Here is a 22,308-nt window from a genome sequence, read left to right on the forward strand (position 1 = left end):
TACAAGGTAGATGCTGCCGGTTTTAATTCTTTCATACTTTTTTTGGCTGGGTGTAGTTATTATTGTTAGTTTTCTAATCCAACTGTATTTTCCAACAATTTACAATCTTTGTCGTTTTAGGAAGATTTTCTAAGATGCAACTGTTAAAAAATTGCTTGATTCTGGATACTAGTTTGTAATTAAAGCAATTAGATTTTGACTATTCAAGCAGAAGATATAGAAATAAAAATGCTATAACAATTTTTTAACGAAAATTTTAAGACTGTCTTTATTATTGTGACCGAAACCATTTTTTTGGGAAAAAAAAAAATCATAATTAACGAAGAATTATGTCAAAGAAGGTGAGAATATTTTTGGGAAAATTCAAAATATATGGAATGGCAAAGAAAATTGAACTAGAAAAGGAATCTATAGAATTATTATTAGGCTTACGGCTTACCCAAGGCCCACAATTGCCCAGGTAATTACTAATTACTTTTACGAGTTTTTGTTGGTTTAAATGTGAAGTTTTTTTCATCAAAAAAAAAAAAAAAAGTGAAGTTTTTAGTGTGACCAAACAACTTTTTTTAATAGATCTCTTCCAAATATATAACATGAGAACAAACTATTTTTCCTCAAAGTTTTGTTTGTTTGTTTTGTTTTTTTTGTATTTTTTTGTGTTTTTTTTTTCTATCAAAAACATTTAATTTCATTGTAAATTCCAGTTAACTTAATTGGTAAAATCTCTGATGGTTGAATAAGAGATTTGAGATTCAGTTCTCGCATATACTAAAAATTGATTGGTGTTTTAATATAATAATAAAGAGCTATCATCAGGATCGAACACCATAAATTGAAATTCTCTAAAAAAAAGAACATTTAATTTCATGGACAAAATGTCTTATATTAACAAAAACAATTATGGCCACGTACACGCATATTCATTTTCAAAGGTTTCTTGTGTCCAAGGTTACCTATAATCACTTGAGTGATGTTGGGAGACAATTTTTTTTTTTTTTAATTTATTTTACAAATTGTTAAATTATAATTAGAGCAATATTAATTTCCAATTCACATAGTGATCAATAAGTAACATCACATCTATCCCATGCATTGGTCACAAAACGCTATCAGCATTTATGGGAAAATAAAATGAAATTTTAATTTGTATCCCTACCCTTAATGCATACAATCATTCAAAACTGTTCAAATTTTTTTTATAGTTGGTAAAAAATAGGCCCTAAAGAATTTTTGTCAGATTTGGCCCCTTCAAATGAAACTGATTGGCCCCCTCAGGTCTCCTTGATTCATTCAAATTTATTCAACTATGTTGACCTTTTGTTAGTCTTTCTTCATCTCTCCTCCCCCAACTCATCATCACACAAGCCCAACTTGTATAATTTTTACTATTGGGCTGTAGCTTCCTTTATATAAGGTTATTACTTCACCTTTTCAATTTGTGTTTTTCATCTACCTCATCACTCACAATGAAAGTGTTCCTTAATCTCTCTACCCCTCCATTTCTTCTTCTCCTTTTTCATTTCTATTTTACATCAAATTCTATTCATTTTTATCTAAGTTCGATTTCTATTTCTATTTATTTATATTATGGTTGATAATTTTTTTTTCTTTCTCTTATTTATTAATCCAATTGATAGTCTAATTCATTATTTATATTTAGTATTTCATACTAACAAACTAAGACAACCATATTTAAGTAAGCTTTGGTATGACAAACACATTTAATACTAGATTAGATGCATAAATCTTCATAGTCCAATATATGGTACCACTAATTTTATTTGAAAAATCTCATATACATGCCAAAACTAACAAATTTGTTTTTGTTTGACAAAGTTATCCAGTAATGAGTGGGTCATACATACATATACACACACATATATATATCTTGTTAATCAATATGATCATTTAGTCTTGGCTGGCCCCTCCAAAGGAAAATTTATAGTTCCGCCCCTGCCCCAAGGGCTGTTGTGATGGTTGCCCAAGAGAATGCCATCCTGTTGCCATATTTGATCTGAATGAGACTCCTGATTTGATGGAGGACCAAGAGAATGGCGGTCTTCCTTATTTGAATGTGGTGCCTGCTGTTATGGTAGAGGCCCAAGGGAATGGCCGTGTTCCTGATTTGAACAAGCTTCCTGAGCCTGAAGATAATCAAGTTTATATGAATGGTGCGAATTTAAGTTTTAACAAGTCTAGTTCTACTTCTACATATAATAAATGTTTTCAGTGATGCGTTGTTTGTGTCATTGGTGAACAATAGTTGTGTTGATTCTGAGTATGTACTATGTAATATGCACGTGTCCGAATAAAGGTTTCTATTAATTAGTACTTTCTTCTAGTCTGATTTTACTTTCTTTTTTTGTTGGGCTTGATGTAGTAGTTTATGATCATTTTTAAGTATGGCCAAAAGTTTTGACATTGTACAAAGCTGAATTCTAGGCCCATCAGATCCCAAGCCGAGATTGTTACCAATGGATTCAGGTCCACCAGGATTCCCTCTTCCCAAACTGGCCCACCTCCCATCCATTCGGCCCATAAAAAATAAATGGGGACATTTCTGCCATTTCCAAAAAAGCAACTTTAAGCGTGAGTTTGAATAGAGTTGAAAGTTCATTTCAGCTGCGTTTGCGTCAAAATTGTGTTTAAAATAATATATTTTTACCGTTGTGTTTTTGTGTTTCCCAGTTTTGATCCATTGAGTCAATTCTTTTCAATCCTTTATAATTACTGGTCAATTTGGTCTTATTAGCCCGTTTGTTTGGGTTTGGAAAACCTATGATTATAGTCTCAAATGTGCTTTTTAGGATATCCTACATTCCTACCCCTAATTGATAGGTTGTAATTAAATTAGTCCCCTGAAAATGTCCGTGATTATAGTCTCAAAATGATGGCAAATTAACTCAGGGCATTGGATTTCTAGTACTGTAATGAACATATACATTGGGCACACTTGCTGCTAACAAAGCTGTCAATATTTGAATGCAACCGTTCAAGCCAATAAACCACAGTGGGGGATTTGGATTGTCAGTTTGAGCCCAAACCATTAGGAGCTTTTGGACCACATCTTTACTCTTTAGTGGATTATTTTGGGTTTAAGATTATTCATTTGAGCATCGATATTCATTACTGTGACCTTTAGTATCACTTTTTGAAACATTTGTGCCAAAAGGCCCAAAACATTAAAATACAGGCACAAAGCTAATATTTTAAATAATAATAATAAAGAAACACTTAGCTCTCATTTGAAAAGAGAGAATAAAATGATAATAATAATTTTAGAATATTTTTTTCTTCCCTTGAAATTTCAAATTTCATCTCTCTCAAAATTCGGATGAGGAATTTCTTCCATTCCTTTCCCTCTATGTCACTCTAAATCAAGGTTACTTATTGTTGATGCCCATTATTTTGACAAAATGGCCCAATGATAGAAGAAGCCCAACAATATGAAAAGGTAGAGAAAGAAAGTAATAAAGTAAAGACCATTGGACCAGAATGGCAGGAATAATGATCTATAAGCTCACAAAAATAATAAGTGGCCTCAAAGAAAGCAAACGGGCTAAGAAAGCCACAAAGAATGAAGTAGTAAGCCCATGAGAATCGTAAGAGATGGAAAGAAAGCGAAAATGGGCCAGAGGAGCCCAAAGAAAGAAGTTAGTAAACGGGGTTGGTTCACAGGCTAATAAACCCAAAGGCAAAAGATGTGGCAATTAGGCTAGGAAAGCCCAAAAATTTTAGCAAAAGCCCATGGAAATTAAAGAGGTAAGAAAGAATGATGTGGTAATTAGGCCAGGGTGTTTGATAAAATTTAGTTGAACATAAGTTATCCTAATCATTTAAAATATTTCAAAAGAATATATCTAGTGATTTGTGTCAAGTGCAATAATCCACCGGACATGTTTGACTGTGAAATGCCAACCCTTAACCAAGCATCTTTGTAAGCATATTCCAATTCTCAAGGAAAAGAAAAAAACAGAGGAGATAAAGGAGAGTCTAGGTTTGACATTATTAATAACTTATAGCTTTTAGGCACGTGCAAGTCACTTATTAAAGTATAAATTATTCTTGGATAATGTATACGCATGCATTAATCATTTATTTTATGAAACTTTTTATAAAAAATTAAAAAAAATTGTCAAATTAATCACTTTTTTCATTTTCTTATAAAAAGTTTCATAAATGGTTTACTAATGTATGCTCTAAGGGCATACATTAGTAAAACTGTAAAACCCAATATTTAATACGATAACAATATGATGATGACTGTATGTCATACTCCTTTGGCTATAATTAAAAGAATAAGGACTAATAATTTATTCCCAATAAAATTAATTCTCAAGAGTTAGTCCATGTGGATGCTAAAAAACATAATTAAAATTTTATAGTCCGTGTTTTATAATGAGAGTGTATAATCTTATCTCTACCAAAGCAAATTGACCAGTCACGGTAATTAAAAAAATATAAGTTAATTTTTAGTTGAAACATCAAAACTAAAAATATAAATAAACAATTCATTAGCGTTGAAAATGTAAAATGTAATAGATAAAAAAGAATGAAAAATTAAATTAAAAACATTTGTCAATTTTTATATGTTTATAATGTAAATTTACATTGTAAGTACAATGTAAACATATAAATGTCCTTATTTTTAACCACTATAAGAGAGTCCCTTTATTATTTACACGGTTATAAAAAACGACAATAGTACAGTTGTGATCCACAATCCCTTTTGGCTAATTAATATTAAATAAATTTATAAGTCAAAAGTAAGATAGCATCCTTCTTCTCTTTTCTTTTTTTTTTTTTTTTTTTTTTTTTTTTTTTTTTTTTTTTTTTTTTTTTATAAGTTAAAAAACGATAACATCTCTATCATTAGACTATGAATTATGCTTAATTTTTCTTAATAATTAGAAGGCACCTAATAGGCTAACAAAAATTAGTTGACAAAAGACTGAAAGTTTAGGAGCCTTACAAAGATCACTTTTTAAGAACGTCATTTTCATGATTGGTAAAAGCTTATTATAATTACAACTTATAATTGTAAATATATATTAACAAAAGAAATTAAGTGAATTAACAATATTATTGATATTACTTAAAAATAAAAATATTATTGATAGAAAGATAAAGGTTTGTAAAACATGAATAATAATTTCGCATATAAAAGAGGTATCAATTTAAATTTTCGCCATAAGCCTAAAAAGGCGTAGAGATAGCCCTGTGGCTGTGGACAAGTGCTAAGTAACAAAAGCATATGCAACTATACAAGTAGAAAGTAATGCAAATGAGACGATGTCTCTATAGTAAAATTATAATTTATTAGTTTCATCAAATTATAATAATTTATTAGAGGAATGTTGGTGGGTGTCATTCACTTATTAATTTGAAAAAAAAAAAAAAAATCAACCTAAGGTGTCATAAGGTAAAGTCAACTTATAAATTGACAAATCTAAGATTCCAATCAATACTTAACCCATGTCGGGCATGCCCAAATTTAGGCTATATATTAATAGTTGTGTTTACAATTAGACAATTAACAAAAGTGTAGAGTCTGTAGACAAGGGGAAGGCATGGGCATAATGCACACACGAGGGTTGAGAGACATGTCTCTATTTTAAAATGGGAAAAGCCTTCAAAATGCCATGAATAGTACAGTGTCAAAGTCAGGAATTTGTAATTGGGAGGGCCGAGTAATAACTAAAACTATTAAATTTTTTTTGTTAATAAATATTACATCCATACTATGTACAATTATCTAAAATAGTAGTATCATAACACAATTCAATATACAATACATGTTTTTTTTTATTTTTTATTTTTATATATATATACACATATATGCAATACATTTAAGTGGATTAATTTATAATTTAATATAGTTTTCAATTTGCATATCGACTTAGGTTTTCAAGTTAAATTGCAACACATTAATTATAATGATTAAGATAAAAGAATATTATTAATAGGTTAACAGATGACTAAAAATTAGACAACAATTGTAGAAATGCATAAAAATAAATTGAATCAAAATAATTAATAACGTATTTTGTCAAATTAATAATAATTTATTATATTTATATGTTATATAATATATTTATCGATTAAAAAAAAAGAATAGAAGAACACAAGTCACACACCATAGTGGTTTTAGGACCATAAATTATTTCACAATTTTCTGCCACAACTCTAACATGATAGACTGTAAGTAGTTGCCTATTTTTTTTCCACTGCTCGCGCACTCTACTACATCTAGTGGCAAAAATATTGTGAAATAAGTTGTGGGTACTAGTAATATATTTTTTTACACACCACAAGAGTAAACTAAAGTGATATGTCATGATTTGCTCTTTATGTGTATGTTTTTTAACCATACATGTGGCCCTTTCTTAGTAGCTTTATTGTATTGGAATTGGAGCAAGAAGTAGTGTAGAAGTCTTGGAGTCTTGGAGCCTGTATCAATTACTTGAAGTAGAGAAGGGAAGGAAAAGGCAAATGGGATAGAGACAGGCAAAAGAGAAAACCAAGAGATTGTGGACTGCAAATCTACAAGTGGCAGTGGCATAAATTTTTTGAAGATGAAGAAAAAAAAGTGTGTGAAACACAGCCTTCTTCAACTATCAATACCAAAGTAAGCCAAAGAGATTTTTTTTTTCTTTTCTTTTCTTTTAAACGAGATAGGGGCATTCTTTTTACTATTTTTCTTTCTTGAGAAAATTTTTAAACCAAAAGAGTTTCTCTTAAAAACAAACAGGATGGAGGGGCCAAAACGGTACCTTCCTTGAAAAATATTCTAAAATTTTAGGATATTTTATTTATGAGTATATATATTTCAAGTAAAAAAAAAAAAAAAGGAGGGCCATAGCCCCCCTGGGCCCCAATGTACGTGGCTTTGCCACTGGAATAGTAAGTAAGATGTAGAAACCCTGGTACAAGATGAATGTTGTTTTTTGACAAAAGTGATATCAATATATCACGCTTAAATCCCATTAAAAAAAAAAACAAAAGCAATAGTGATTTAGTTTGGCTAAAACTTAAAGAGAATTGCTACGTCACAACATGTTCACAATAATTTCATAGTAAATTTTAGGTCGCAGATTATTACTAGCTCTAATTTGAATTTACAATTGATATTACGTTTTTGCCAACTAATAATAACCAGTGTTAGGGTACTTTTTTTTAACACCTAATTTTATTTGAGTACCACCTATTTATTTTCAAACACCACACAATAAGTTATTGGGTTTTTCCAAATGTTTTTTGCTCTATTATTATGTTAATCACAAATGTTTCATATCTCATTATCTAAAATTGGGTTATGATATAAAACATCACAAAAAACCCAATTCTCATTGGCAATATCAAAACCCAGTTCTCACTGGCAATATTTAAAACCCTAAGCTAACTACTTGACACTATTCTATCAAAAACCCAAAGTTATTAATACTTGGCAAAATACTATTGTGGGGCCCAATAGTTTGTGGGTTCGGCCCGCTCGCTTATGGGGAGTCCACAGACCCCAAACTGAAGGAGGCCAGGGCCCAAGCCCAAAAATAGTAAGCCCAAAGTGGCCCGAAGATAAAGCCGAGGACAGCTTAGTCCTCGGCAGACCCAAAGTCTCATTGATGAAAGTGGCATACAAGCAAACTTAAAAGATCAGAAAATATCTCGGGGAAATTGTCCTTAATACCCCTCATTGATATGACATTGCACCTAACAGAACCGGATTCTTAGGCTTTATTAACCATGCCTAACAATGCTGGGATGGGATTGACGGGACAAATATCAGTCCTGGAAAAACTGACCCTACACGTGGACGAGGGATAACAAACGTAGGCTAGTATAAAAGGAAAGGTAAACTAATTAGGAAGAGGCCTCCATCTCACTTCCTGGAAAAAACTCCAGGAATGAGAATGCCCGGATAATATATGCGCTCCACCATGGAAAACCCATCGACGGGTAACCGGAGAAAAACACTAGTGCTCCTCGGACATGATCCGAGGAGTCCAATCCCTCAATTTATAAAGTTATTGGGCTTGGATATCCGGACTAAAGCCTTTTCTAGTCTAGGTTTATCTAAGGTCCGGCCTGTACTAACGTCCCGTGACCCAACGCTAGCCTTTCAAACCCACTCTCTACAAATATTATTGTGGGGGATCTTTCACGCGCGAGCTCAACGTCGTCGTTGGGCCGTTTAAGAGTCGTGTCCCTACAATTGGCGCCGTCTGTGGGAAGGCTTGCGCGTTGGCGCAGGTGGCGCATGAGTCAACCCTCTAGCAAGCGGAGATTCGCGAGTTTTTTCCCATCTCCGGTGACCTGAAGTTGTCGCTTTGATACAAACTTGCACTAGGGCTTACATCCTGTAGCGCCAACGGCACGGGCATCTCTAGGGGCTTCCGACTCCAAATTAGCCCTCCCCATCATGGTCAAGGGGCTGACCTACAAAAGAAAAACAAAAAAGTTTTGGACAGAACCAAGGCCTTGCATGGTCCTCGGACTCAAGCCTATGGGGAAACCAAGTACAAAAAAGTTTTGGACAGAACCAAGGCCTTGCATGGTCCTCGGACTCAAGCCTATGGGGAAACCAAGTACAAAAAAGTTTTGGACAGAACCAAGGCCTTGCATGGTCCTCGGACTCAAGCCTATGGGGAAACCAAGTACAAAAAAGTTTTGGACAGAACCAAGGCATTGCATGGTCTTCGGACTCAAGCCTATGGGGAAACCAAGTACACAAAAGAAAAACAAAAAAGTTTTGGACAGAACCAAGGCCTTGCATGGTCTTCGGACTCATGCCTATGGGGAAACCAAGTACACAAAAGAAAAACAAAAAAGTTTTGGACAGAACCAAGGCCTTGCATGGTCCTCGGACTCAAGCCTATGGGGAAACCAAGTACAAAAAAGAAAAACAAAAAATTTTTTGGACAGAACCAAGGCCTTGCATGGTCATCGGACTCAAGCCTATGGGGAAACCAAGTACAAATACACAAAGCACAGTCGGAGTACCCTACTTCCCAGTCGACAGCTCGGATGGATTACTTAGAGATCATCATTCTTGAACGGTATTCGCGCGTTTATCACAGAATATTCAACTGCTACCCCGGTTAGTTTCCTAAGTTTGATTTACTATGAATCATCGATATAATGCCTGATAGTACTGGTAAATTAGAATTAGTTAGATTATGTTTCAAGATATCTTGCTCTAAATATTTTTGAAGCAGCACACACATGGAGCACACCTATTCACAAAGTAGTGTTGCCCAAAAGATCAGTACTCAAAACATGTAAATAAATTTCTATTTTCACTAAAACAAAGAAATAGTACAACATACAATGAGAAGCTGGAATCAGTTTGAGTCAAAGCTCACTACATAACCAAAAAGAAAAGAAGATACAAGAGAATAAGATAAAGCCGAGGAAGTAGATCAGAGGAGAGGTTGGCTACAGCTCCAAGACCTTGTTCTTCCTCAATGCTTTCACATGCCCGCAACTCAAACAGCAAAAGAGACCCAACTGGAGCCTGACACCGCTGAAGGAAAGGTGCAGGGAGTGGGAAGTTGAGGGGCTTTCTCTAAATATTCGCCTGCCGCAAAGCAGAGGCGATAATGGCGGAAAATCTTTCTTCTGACACACCAAAATTTTGGTATGAACAGAACCTGCTTCGGATTTTGACTAAAAGAGGGAGAGATCCCCTTCCCCCTCGGTCGAAATGGAGTGTTCTCCTGAACTTATGCTTCCTGTGCCCATACCTTACTACTTTGAGTCTCATGAGGACACGGTGCTTCTGCGGCGGAGAGAGTTCTTTCTTCCCAACCCTTGCCTTAAACATGTTGTGCTTAGGGAGGAGAGCTCCGGATGTGGGAGTTATGATATGGGAGAAAACTGAAGGATTTGTGCGTATATAAAGCAACTTTCTCTCCCTCCTGTTTATTTGAAAAGATAAGGTGGTGGCAGTCAACTCACGCAGCATCCCAAGGTACGCTACAGACAAAACAGTTCTGGCTCAACTTCCAACATCAACTGCAACCACAAGATTAAAGAAACCTCGTAAAGGCGCACCTCGATCATTGTGACATCAGAGAGTACCGCGTGGCCAGAGGTTGCAGAAATATCTCTTAATTCATGGGCTAAGTGGATTCGCAGCCCAGGCCCGCTCTGGGTGAGGGCCCAGGGACTGTGGCCCACGCCGAGAAATAGCCGTTGCCGAGGACAACCCCTGCTCGGCGCCTTATGAAATGCCTGATGAAAGGGAGAATCTGAACTCGAAGAGTTTTGGACAGAACCTAGGACTTGTATGGTCCTCGGACTCAAGTCTATGGGAAAACCAAGTACATAAAAGAAAAAACATAAGTCTTGGACAGAACATAGGACTTGTATGATCCTCGGACTCAAGCCTATGGGGAAACCAAGGACATAAAAGTCTTGGACAGAACCTGGGACTTGTATGATCCTCGGACTCAAGCCTATGGGGAAACTAAGGACATAAAAGTTTTGGACAGAACCTAGGGCTTGCATGGTCCTCGGACTCAAGTCTATGGGGAAGCCAAGTACATAAAAGAAAAAGCGTAAGTTTTAAATAAAACCCAGGCTTTGCAAAGTCCTCGGACTCAGGCCTTTTGGGAAATCAACTGCTCGGATGGAGAAGTTTCTCGGCTCAAATACGGGAAAAAGTTAAGGCTAGTGTGTTAAGAAGATGGCGAAACGAACTGATGATCGTTAGCCTAAGGAAATTGTTCATTGGGAGGGTGACATGTCCTCGGAACTACTTCTTACACCTTATCGAACACTTAGTCCCCATCTCGACTAATTTTAAGGTAAGTCTCGTCCTTCACTGGTCGGATTGTTATGTCGAATAATAATTTTGTTAAAGTTATTATGGCGTCTTTTTATTAGCGAGTATTTTGGCCTTAGTTGTCATTGGTTCAAATGCTATACTACTGTGCCGAGCAGAGCTTGCAAATTTATTAAAACATATAAACAGAACATGCGAAATAGAATAACAGTAACCTTTATTAATATAAAAAATTATTACAACGTACAAGGAAGGGCTTAAGCAAGCCTATACAAAAAATGAACTGCCGAAGCAGTAATAACATCTGTAATACAGATAAGTAAACCGTCAGGTGTCCTTTAAACTCGCCTTCAAAGTCTCTCTAAAATCTCTGCCTCAGTACTGCTCATATCAGAAGAAGAGCCTTATATAGAAAAGGAGAAGGAGAAGGAAGAAGAATTGGAACACATGGAAGCACTTCAGCAAGCTCTTGTCGCTGAGGAGAGCAAAGGGAAAAGAAGATGGAGGACATGAGCAGGAAGGAGGAGAAGAAGAGGGAAGAGATGAAGAAAATAGAAAGGAGCAAAAGAGGGAGAAGGGGAATCAAAGGATGGCGCCAGTGAACAAAGAGAGGAAGAAGCCAGGGCATTTAGTCCCTGCCTCAATCCTAACTCTTAGCACACTGGAGCCATATTAGGTATGCTCATGAGAGAGCGGGTGGAGATGATAATGGAGGTTTTCGACTCAGTCACACCGGAAGTGGGATGTGACGAGTCCCTGCTTCGGATTTTGGCTAAAAGAGTGGGGAGGCAAATCTTGAGTCTCCGCCACCCTTGCCCCGACCGAGCCATCTCAAGTTTTGTTAGGACATGGCGTTTCTGGGGAAGGAAGGGCTTATCCATGGCTGACTGCTATGATGGACATATTATTGGATAGGGTATAACCAGAGGAAAGAAGTGAACTTGGGGAAGAGCCTGAGGGGTTCGAATATGAGATAATCACCTTTTGTCTTCTCTCTTTATATAGGGGAGGAAGACAAGGGTACGTAACACGTTCTAATCCCCAAGGAAATCTGCAGATAAATGTACATCCGTTTCGTTCCTCACGCTGTCAGTAACCGTTAGATCTGGGAGGTCTCGTAAAAGGAAGACATTAAAGGCATGCTTCGGATAACCAAACGGCATAAACGCATCACGCGTAAATTGAGGGAAACGTCTTGTAGACCGGCGCATTCCTCGGGGAGGTGAAGAGTCGCCAACGTTGGTCAAGGGCTGAATTAAATGAACCGCAGTAAAAGCTTGGTATTATCAAAACCCACCTTTCCAACCAAGACGTTGGACAGCAGGGTTTTGAGGGGCTAATGTGGGGCCCAATAGTTTGTGGGTTCGGCCCGCTCGCTTATGGGGAGTCCACAGACCCCAAACTGAAGGAGGCCAGGGCCCAAGCCCAAAAATAGTAAGCCTAAAGTGGCCCGAAGATACGGCCGAGGACAGCTTAGTCCTCGGCAGACCCAAAGTCTCATTGATGAAAGTGGCATACAAGCAAACTTAAAAGATCAGAAAATATCTCGGGGAAATTGTCCTTAATACCCCTCATTGATATGACATTGCACCTAACAGAACCGGATTCTTAGGCTTTATTAACCATGCCCAACAATGCTGGGATGGGATTGACGGGACAAATATCAGTCCTGGAAAAACTGACCCTACACGTGGACGAGGGACAACAAACGTAGGCTAGTATAAAAGGAAAGGTAAACTAATTAGGAAGAGGCCCCCATCTCACTTCCTGGAAAAAACTCCAGGAATGAGAATGCCCGGATAATATATGTGCTCCACCATGGAAAACCCATCGACGGGTAACCGGAGAAAAACACTAGTGCTCCTCGGACATGATCCGAGGAGTCCAATCCCTCAATTTATAAAGTTATTGGGCTTGGATATCCGGACTAAAGCCTTTTCTAGTCTAGGTTTATCTAAGGTCCGGCCTGTACTAACGTCCCGTGACCCAACGCTAGCCTTTCAAACCCACTCTCTACAAATATTATTGTGGGGGATCTTTCACGCGCGAGCTCAACGTCGTCGTTGGGCCGTTTAAGAGTCGTGTCCCTACAACTATATCATAATTATTTCACTTAAAAGTCCAATGATCAACAATGTTTTAAGTTCTTAAACCTATTACTACAATATTACAAGCCTATGAAATCTATCTTATAAAACCCATGGTAACCATTTATGTTACGTAACACTATTCATTTTTCCAAAACTCATGGCAAACATATATCAAGCCCATGGAGAATTATGAATTTGTGTTACTAATATAAAAGCCCATGGAAAGTTATGATTATTTATTTTGGACCTATGACATTTATTTATTTCAACCATAATATAAACCCATGGAATTTATATAAGAACTAATGGTCACTATTTATCTTACATCACAACATTCATAATATTTATTATTAAAACTCATGGTAATTATTCATCCTACATGTCTATTATGATTATCTATAAAGAAACTATACAAGTTGTTATTTAAAGCCCATGAAAATTAATACCCAAAATCTATCATAAATATTTCATAAAAGCTCATGGATTCATTTTATTTCTACTAACAACTAAAGTCCATGAGGAGTAAAAAACCCATGGCAAAGCATGTTTTTAATGCTTATTTTGTAGGCTCAAGAATCTCATGAAGTAGGGAACAAGCCCAAGCAAAAAAAGGGTCATGTGGCCCAACTAAAAGTGCTGAAATGGAGAAGAGTTCCAGCCCAAAAAGGTCCCCCAGCAAGAGGCTTGAAAGTGGGCAACCAGCCCTTGTTCATTCCTAACCAAAAAGAGCAACTAGGTACTTATACAAGGGAACCATCAGTTTTCTGCCACCCTCTGCCTGACGTGAACAGTGCCCAAGGGCTATCATATCAGCTGAAATCAAAAGGATGAAGGGACTCCATCATCTTCCTCAAGACTACACCTCCAGCGGAAGGGGAGCTGAAACCAAATTATCCAAACTTCAACAAATTGATGCTATAAATGTTAAAAACGTTCAAGACATGATTCATGTACCAAGCCCATGAATCCTAAAGCGGAAAAATTGGGAACATGTGGTTTGGAGGGCATAAAGGGATCTCCAGCAGAACCCTCTGAAGTGGACTATGAATTTGACACCTAGCTTGGGGTGTTGAATCTTACTTCGTGGGGACCAAATCTCAGTTGCAGCATTAGGATTCATTCTTGACACTTGCCTTAATCCTATTGAATGAACAAAATCTCAACAATCTTAGCATTTATTGCAAAAAGTTCTAAAATCCCATAATTATCCAAAGAAGCAAGACAACCCCTCAAAGTGGATTTTCCTACTTCTGATCAAAAATCCCAGGAAAGTTAAACCTTGGTTCATCACCCCTGATGAGTCATGCATTTTTGGATTCTTGTCAATCAATGCTTCTCTAAAGCTCCATTATAAAAACATACACACCTCAGCCCACAGGGAGCAGGCCTCTCTAAAAATTTCTGCCATTAACTACACTCTGCAGAAATTCAATCCCTATTTGCTTTCTTTAAGCTTCCCCAAGCTCTCTTGAGCTCACTCACAACCTTTCTCAGCCTATAGTCACCATAACACCAACATTCACCACCTTGCTTACACCTTCCTACTCCATAAACGTCCCATAACTGAACAAGATAGCTACTCCCTCTGAAACCCCTGGTCTATTTGCCATTTTGCTAGTAGTTTAGCTCTCTTTAAGCTCACTACTCATCCCCTTCAGCCCACATTCATCTAATCTCAAACATTCTTTCCTCTCTTTTACACAACCACAACTCAAAAATGTCCTTCAACTAGACACAAACAGCCCACTCAAAAAAAGCTTCAATCTCAATATTAATTTTATCCCACTCACTCAAAACAGCCCACATTCACCTCGTTCATGCCTTATAAACACATACCAACAAAAATCTTAGCTTAATACTTGCTGCACTGAGCTGGAGATCTTTCTCTCCCTTCATTCCATCCTTTTTTTCCTCTTTTATTTGTAACTATGGAGCCTTTAATCCTTATTTAGTATTATTATAATGAAGGCCATAATGTTCTGGAAACTATTTCTTCCCATGGAACCTTTAATTTTTACTTTTTATTTTACGGTTGAAAGATATAATGTATATGTAACAACTGAATTTTTCCCTCACATTGATGTAATGGTGGTTGAAAGTAGAATGAACTCCCCTGACTGAGACATGCAAGGACCCCCAGGAGTTAACACATTCCTAAACTTATTTAATCATTGACTATTGGACTCTAAGTATAATTTCACCCTTACCGCTGAAGATAATACGGTATCGCTAGAGGACTGATTTGAACTATGACACCGTAAAAAGACTAATAATATAACAAACTAACAATACTAACGTGTTTATTGGGCTTTATTGTTGTCTTCTTGTTAGGGTGTAGCCTCTATCTCTTGCTTGGGCGGACTTACACCACACCGATAGCCTTTGGACTTTATTTCAAGGGCCCATCATTGAGTTTCGGCTTGGCTACCCCATATTCTATTTGAGAACATCAAAATTTTCCCTTCAACAACCAACCATATGGAAAAATTTAAAAACATAATATTTCTCAAACTTAATTAAAAGTTTCCTTAAATCCCTCAATTTTAGTCAATGACATGTAACTTTTTTGAGTTTTTCCTTTTTCTTCTATCTAGTGTTAGATTTCTTGTAAAGTAGGGACTGATTTAAAAAATAAAAATAAATTTCACATCAAAGTGGGCAAAGCATTATAAGCTTCTTTTTTTTAGGAGTCAAAGTGAACAAATGCCCCATCATCGCTTGAGCCATCCTTTCCCATTAAGGAAGTAAAACAAACAACAAAAATAAAAAGTAAAGAAAAGAGAAGAAACGAAACAAAAATATGATGGCATGTGCTGACTATTGCAGAATGGTTTATACTATTGCAGTATCTTAAGTGGAGCGATTAGGGAGGGTTTAGTGATGTAGAACAAACAGCACATGACTTCTTGAAGTAGCAGGAGCGCCGAAATTCACAACGCAAGATCAAGGGAGTGCCAGTAGAGACAGGGGCGTAGCCAGAAATTTTTACATGGGGGGGCCGATTCGAACCATGAAGGTTGAAATCGACGACGATGAGTATCATCGTTGTATGGATAGTCTATATTTTTAGGTTGATATGGACCTTCTTTGAAATAAGCTCGTTGGATTTCATCTTATTTGTTGATAGGGAATTCAAATATTTGTTTACGTGATCCTGGATCATGATCTATCTCTTCAGATTGAATTCTTGAACATTTGGAGGGCTCAGGGTGTTCATCAGGCATTGAAGTATCAACATTTGTTTCTACAGCCACAGGTGTCCTAATTTCTGAATTGCTAACATCTTTTTTCTTAAAGAATGCATCAATTGTTTTTCATTTGCACATAATTCTTTTAGCTTTAAGAATATGACTCAAAAATTAACCTGAAAAGAAGTTTAAAAAATAAAATTTTAATTAGAAATTTTTACTTAGTTATATGGATGTTATTCATACTCAAGAAAAAACAAAATTTCCACTATAATTTAAACATACAACCCATTTTTAATACGACTTTAATTAATAATAACCTCTCAAACAAAAACAAAAATTAAACACACAAGTATTGGTACACAACATAAACTAAACAATTTAACAACACCCACAGCCACATGATATCTAACTAATCGAAAATAGGTAATAAATCAAAACAATTTTACCTTAAAAACTTTGTCTTCACAAAGTGCAAAGATGGGTCATCCGTGTGGCAATGCCTACTGCCTCTGCTTGACTGTCTCCAACTTTAGATCTTCCCTTCAAGACTCATCACAAACAATCTCCCCATGCCTTCAATCATGTATTTCTCTAAAAATCTATGAAAATATAAAGAGCATGTGAATATTTAGGGGTAGATAGTTGAGAAAATAAAAAAAAAGACACTAAAAAGAGATGAATGTCTAATGCTTAAGAAAGAGAAGAAAACTCACCAGTCACCAAGTAGTCACCAAGTTCCAAAACTAAAGCTGATGAAGAAAGAAAAAATTGGTCAGGATTTTTTTTTTTTTTTTCGAACTGTGAGTAGAGGACTGGAGTTTTGGGGGTTGGTAGGTAGGCAACGGTACCAGTGCAAATGAAAGTGTATCAAAGAAGACAAAACAAAAGAATAAGAAGTAAAGAAAGGGATTCCATGAGTCAGTGGGTGGATTTTTTGAGATGAAGAGAAAATGAAGTTTTGTTTTTAGTGTTTGGACTTGAGCGGGCTAGCTTGTTTTATTTGGAGTACATAAGGTGATAAGGCCTAAAACTAAAGTTGGGCTTGGGAGAATATTTGAACTGGGCTTGGGAGAATAGTTGAGAATTGGGCATGGGGGGCCGGCTGTCCAATATTGGGGGGGCCCAATTTTTTTTTCTACCTATTCTAAAGGAATTTTTTTTTTTTTTTGCAGGGGCCGGGGCCCCCCCAAGCCACTATGTGGCTCCGCCCCTGAGTAAAGACCATTGGGGCGATAGTGTTAGAATTGTATGAAATTTGGCAAGTTGAAGGGAAACGACATTTTGATCCAGAAAATAATGTTTTTGCTATTTATAGTAATATTTGTTTTTTCTTAATAACTTTTAGTTTAAAAGTCAGAATAAGGCTCCGTTTGTTTTAGGTGACCCTTAAAATCAGTAGTTTATGATTTTGCATTTAACTCAATTTTGCCATTTTTGATAAATTTTGATATTTTTTAGCTAGTCACGTAATTAGTACGAATTAGGGTTTCAGATGTTTCCTAATTGTCCTAGGGTTTTACTTTCTTAATATTTATATGTTTTGTAGCCTTTAAAGGCAAATTAGACTATTATAAATAAATTTGTAGAATTTTCTTAAACTTTTCTTTGGTGGATTCCAGTTTACCTCCTTGTGGATTCAAGAAACCCCTCATGGACTCGAGGTTTACTTCCTAGAATTTAACAGTATAGTTTTTGTTTATCAAAGAGAGTATCATGTATGCTTTCTTCAGGCTTCCATGACATCACTTAGAGATAGTGAGTAATACTAATATTTCCTACTAAATGACTTTAACATTGACCTCTTATTTTTTTTATTTTTTTTATTTTTTATGTTTTTGCTCAGCACGTCATAATACTTGATAACAGATATGTACATGACTTTAAAAATCAACTTTTTTTTTTTTTTTTTTTTTTTTTTTGTGCTTCACGTATAAAACAACCCTAATTAACAGTCACAAATTGGAGTCAAGGGTCGATTGACTAATTCCCATGCATCAAGAAGTGAGAGATTTGAAATTTATTTTTTCCATTTATGAAGTAAGAAGTTCTAAGAACCCCTTAGAAAAAATTTTCCATTTAAAAATAGACAAAAGTTTGGTAAGTATTGTCGTTATGTAACTTTTTATGATACTAGCATTTCTCAAATGTGACAACTACTTCTGGGCCAAGGCTGCGGCAAGTAGTTCTTTTGTCAAAGGATTTTTTTTTTTTCCTTTTTTATATATGTGGGGCCACAAGTTTTGATGATGTGCCAAGGGCCAAGGCTGCCGCAAGTTTTTTCTTTTGTCAATGGATGAGTGGATTTTCTTCTTTTATCTATAAAGGGCCACAAGTAGGTCTTGATGATGTAGCATACACGTCAACGGAGAAAGGGAAAAGTCTAGGATTGATGAAGAAAAAATAGTGGATTCATGTGAAAGTGATAGGTAATCATTCACAGTTTACTACGTTAGAATTGTGACAAAAAATTGTAAAATAATTTGTAGCACTAGAACCACTCCAATAGAAAAAGATCCAGAAAAATGACAGAAATACTTCTAAGCATGGAGGGCCCAATAAGTTCTTTTATCAATGGTTTTTTCTTTTATATATATATATATATATATATATATATGGGGTCACAATTAGGTCTTTTATGATATATCATATATGTATATAGTATTTAGTAGCCTAAGATTGTGCCATGCACAGGCACCTTCTTCAATATCTGGACCTTGCACTTATGCATAACATTTGCCTATCATATAAAGGGTATGATCTTTTAATATTAATGTAGTGAAGTCTCGTACGAACGTTTGTTTCTTAATGACTTTGTGTCATACTGTCATTCATCAAAATTGTACCGCACACAGCGGCACAAGGTCAACCTAAAAAGGTTTCTGCTTTGGACAAATGAAGCACTGCATGGTCTTACAATTTTTGATGCATAATTGCGTGGCATTCAAAAGAATCTTAATGGTATCATGGACAAGAGAAACCAGAAAGGCACGTGGGTCAAAATGGAGGCCTACATGTCACCATCTGAAACAATAAAATCTATGAAAAGTTGGACGCACTAAGCCATACATACTTCCCTCTCCTCTATATAAATACCCCAACACCCTCCTACACTACAACAAATCTTACTTTTTTCAAGGGTCAAAACCCTTTAAAAAAAAGTATTAAAAAACCTTGAAAAAATTTATTTTAAGAGTCCAATTGACCCTTGATAACCTTCAAAACATATACTATCGAAAAAGAAATTTTGAAAGCCTTCGTGGCCCTCAAAACAAGTGCTCTAATTTTATTTTGAGGGTCAAGAGACCCTTAAATAACCTTTTACCAAGGTTTAAAAGATTTATATTTACAACCCTTGATAAATAAGGTCATTTAAGGGGTCTCTTGACCTTCAAAATAAGATTTTATTTTATTTATAAAAAAAAAAACCACAATCATACACAAAATATATATATATATATATATATATTGCTACAATTACACACAAAAATTCACAATTGTTGAGATGATATGCTATGATATTGATGTATAGCAAAAGTGATATATTGCTACAATTACACTTTCTTTGATCTCTAAACTCAAACCTACAAATTAACAGATTATGGGCCACATACAAACTGCCAATATGTCAATTATTTTTTAAGAGAAAAGATATCAACAACCACAATTTGTATAAAGACCAAATATGTCCAATAGTTAAAAGTTTTGATACATTTTATTCTTCATCATCATCTCCAAAGCAAGAAGTTATCAGCTAGTACAATTGAACATTTCAGCCATTATGGGTGCCCTCAAGTTTCTGAAAAAGAGAGAATGATACCAAAAGTTTGTTAATTTCCAAGCAAATATATCTACACACCTTTCCACAATATCAAATTTAAGATACCCACAATTTTAAAAAGAACAAAAAAGGCACAACATAGTTCATATGTCTAAATAAAACATGTTGATTAAAAAAACGTCATTCATCAACAAAGTCTTATGAAATTACTTTCTTTCATAAAAATCCATTTATCCATAAAAAAAAAAAAAAAGAAGAACACTTGGAAAGAACATAGGTCCATAAAATATGTGGGTACCTGTCTATTATTTCTTATTTTATTTTTAATATCACAAATAATCACACCAAGCAAACATAGCAATTTAGTTTCCGAAGCAATCAAATTACAGCACATCAATATAAAACCAAAAAAGAAAAAATTACCTGCGGCAATTGCCAAGCACTGGGTATATCCAACCTTGAAGCAGAAAAAATCTGCCACAACCAAAAAAAAAAAAATTGAAAGTCAATTCAACCCATACATATAAAAATCCATGTACAGAACAGAGAGATGGGATATATAGTAGATCTTTTTGGAAGGATTGATGAGACAAATACCAACGTTTCTCCCATAATTCTTTTTAATTTCAAAAAGAATTAAATAAATGTCTTGGTTCAAGGTTTTAGATTTATGGTTTCAGAGACACTCACCAATTTCTAAGGTAAGGAACAGAGTCTGAAAATAACTTACATCATCCAAATTATTCTCTATTGTACCCCACTTATTTGTTCTAATGTCACTACTTACTACTTTCATTAGCTTCCAAAAAAACGAACATCCACAATAAATTTTTCAAGATAAGGATTGCAAAAGCAAACTAGTACCTATCTATTCTATCCACATAATCAGCTCAACAAGTCATTCCAAATTTATCCAATAGTACTAAAACAGTGGCTAACTTGAGTTGATCTTCATACCTTAGTGATCACTACTAGATTGGGCTGATTGCGAGGTGATATAACTCAACATTTGCATCATCATATTGTCATAATGTGCTCTTTGTTCTGCCATTTGACTAGCTTGTTGTTCCTCAAAATGTCTTCTTTGTTCTGCCATTTGAATAGCTTGTTGTTCGGGCATGCTTCTGAGGTGCTTTACTTCTTCTTTCAACTAGAGTAAAGTACACAAAATAGAATAAAGTACTTGATGATCTTAAGCTCTAAGGATATGATAAAAGATGAACAAGAAACAATCTACCAGCCCACTGTTAGTTACTATCACAGACTATCTCCTTTACTATTCTAAAAGCTTGAGCACCAGAAGCAAAAAAGATAGCAACCATACTTGTATCCTGATGTTGTATGCACAAGAACCATCTGTGACTTGTTCTCGATAATAGGTCTCAGCTTTCTTCTTTCTGCATCCAACAATAAGTGACGATGAAACTGATCCTGAAACATATTTGGAGGCACCAATCAACCTATATACTCCAAACATATGTCGTTTATACTTAAAAGGAAAGATCATAAGACCTACACCAGACCTTTGTGAAACCAGGACTTGCAATCACAGCACAGCGGACAACATCAAAATCAACATGCTTCAAGAAAGCCTAAAACATATTGATAAAACACCCACATATTGATTAAACTTACTAGAAGTTGTTGAACACTCCATTAAGATTTATAATTGGAAAACACATTCAGAAATTGGACTAACCTGTAACACATTCTCAAAGAACTTATTCAGATCTTGCAAGACAAAAAGATTCTCAGTCAAATTGCTGGAATGAAATATTGGAGATAAAGGCCTTGAAATAAGAGATAATAATTTCCTATAACTTAATAACCATACCGACTCATAACTAGCAATAGCAGGTCCATGTTTCCGAGGAATTGAAGTTTCTATCCATGTACGAGTAATTGTCACACTGTTAAATATTATTCACACAACATAAGTTAGTTATAATTATAAAGATACCATCAAAAAAATAGCACTAAATAATGGAACGAACAGAATGTCATGCAACATCATTTTATTTATAATTGATATGCAATTTTTTTTGTAAGAGGAACACCCCTTGTACACAGGACATATAACCTAAAAAAGTACAATGTTCAATAATTACAATCTAAAGAAATGAAACTGATAAAATCTACTTTTTTTATAAGTAAAATTTCATTAAAAAAAAAAATGGAGGGAGGTGAAGGGGGGGGGGGGGGGGGGCGATTGAAAGGACAACAAATTAAATGCTAGAAGTACATCGATCAATCAAATCAGGCAAAGAAGTAAAAGAAAACAACCCAGAAGCAATTATCCACTCAAACAGAGTGTTGAGGAATAAAAGCTTCAGATCATGAACAGATTTCTAACAACCCTTAAAATTCCAAGCATTCCTCTCCAAATTGGGCACATTAAGCATAGGAGGATCATTTTCCAAATAGACCTCCTTGGTATACCGCAGCAGTTCTTCCATCCACCAA

The 22,308-nt window shown here is 35.4% G+C and overlaps 1 long non-coding RNA gene across 1 annotated transcript; it reads right to left on the reverse strand.

The window, feature by feature from the left end:
- Positions 1–19,551: 19,551 nt before the first annotated feature.
- On the reverse strand, positions 19,552–22,011 carry LOC126702057 (uncharacterized). The gene is made up of 6 exons (XR_007647643.1): positions 21,545–22,011; positions 21,369–21,437; positions 21,170–21,276; positions 20,803–20,995; positions 20,269–20,319; positions 19,552–19,863 (listed from the first exon to the last, which is right to left on the reverse strand). It is a non-coding gene; the product is annotated as an uncharacterized LOC126702057 (long non-coding RNA).
- Between the last annotated feature and the right edge of the window lie 297 nt (positions 22,012–22,308).

The sequence above is a fragment of the Quercus robur genome, chromosome 10 (assembly GCF_932294415.1).
Source record: "Quercus robur chromosome 10, dhQueRobu3.1, whole genome shotgun sequence".
Lineage (NCBI taxonomy): Eukaryota > Viridiplantae > Streptophyta > Magnoliopsida > Fagales > Fagaceae > Quercus > Quercus robur.